General features: G+C 40.5%; 1 pseudogene; it reads right to left on the bottom strand.

Annotated features, from left to right (window-relative positions):
* LOC116084662 lies at positions 1–395 on the bottom strand (annotated as a pseudogene).
* Positions 396–1,365: the final 970 nt, after the last annotated feature.

Raw genomic sequence — 1,365 nt, 5'->3', positions numbered from 1 at the left:
CTAGAAAAAGAATCCCAGAATTCTCCACCTTGTCCATTTTCATGTTGACTCTTTGTGGTCTGTGAGACCAGCTGAGGATGTCAGTACACAGGAACCAAACTAACAGGACAAGGACAGATGGCTCTGCCATTTTTCTAGATCTTCAAGCTGCACATCAAATCTGTGGCTTATCGCTCAGACTTGTTCAAACCGCCTGTGAGGTTCACAATGATTTTCCCAGCTCCTTTATCACCTATGAATTCAAATTTGCCAGTGTAACCATGCTTCATTATCACAGTTTCAAACCACATGATTGGTTACTTTGGAGTATAGCCTAATGAAGACCTAGCATTTGTCTTTCTTTCAGCATTGTTAATGTGCTTGAGAACATCAGCCAGAACATTCATGTACACCATGGAGATGATATGGAAAGATAGACAAAGAGGCTTTTGTTTTTGAGCATCTCCAATAGCCTATGGTAGCCTCAAACTCAATGTGGTGGCCATGGATATGACCTTGAACTCCTGATCCTTCTACTTCCACCTCTTGAGCTCTTGAGGGTAGCCTGAGCCCATTAAGCTCTGCTTATAGAATTCAATGCCTTTTATAGCCCAAAACTCCAAAATCTTTTTTTTTAAATTATATTTATTTAGGTGTGTGGCACATATATACAGATGTACATGAGACACATGTATATAGGTGTGTGTGTGCATATGTGTGTCACATGTAAACAGATATGTATGCATATGTGTGCCACATGTATACAGATGTGTGTGTGCATATATGTGTCACATGTATAGGTGCTTCTTGGAAGGCAGAAGAGGGTATCAGATGCCCTAGAACTAGAGTTACAGGCATTCGTGAAATGCCTGAAGTGGTTGCTGGGAATTTAATTCAGATCCTCTGGAAGAGCAGTAAGTGCTCTTAACCACTGAGCCATCTCTCCAACCCTCCAAAATCTTTCACATTCTTCTCACACAACAAAAACCTAAGAGCCATGTGGTCGGCTTTAGCACAATTAACAGTGAATTCCTGGTACAAATGTCTGTCCACTTTTCCTTGGTGTTGTTATGATTATATACACTGACAAAAGCAATTTAGGGGTAAAGGAATTTATTGTAGCTCTCAATTCCAAGTTACAGTTCATCATTGTAGGAAAGTCAAAGCAGCAGGAACTTTAAGCAATTAATCTAATGCATAGTTAAGAGGAGAGAGAAAGAATATGCTTGCACATTTGTGTTAGCTCGCCTTCTCCATTCTTTTGTTTGCTTGTTTTTATTTTTGGAGACAAGATTTCTCTGTGTCCTAGAACTCTCTGTAGACCATGCTGACCTCAAATTCACAGAGATCTGCCTGGCTCTGCCTCCTGGGTGCTGGGATTAAAGG

The sequence above is a fragment of the Mastomys coucha genome, unplaced genomic scaffold, assembly GCF_008632895.1.
Source record: "Mastomys coucha isolate ucsf_1 unplaced genomic scaffold, UCSF_Mcou_1 pScaffold9, whole genome shotgun sequence".
NCBI classification, from domain to species: Eukaryota; Metazoa; Chordata; class Mammalia; order Rodentia; family Muridae; genus Mastomys; species Mastomys coucha.
This window is presented reverse-complemented; position numbering and strand designations above follow the sequence as displayed.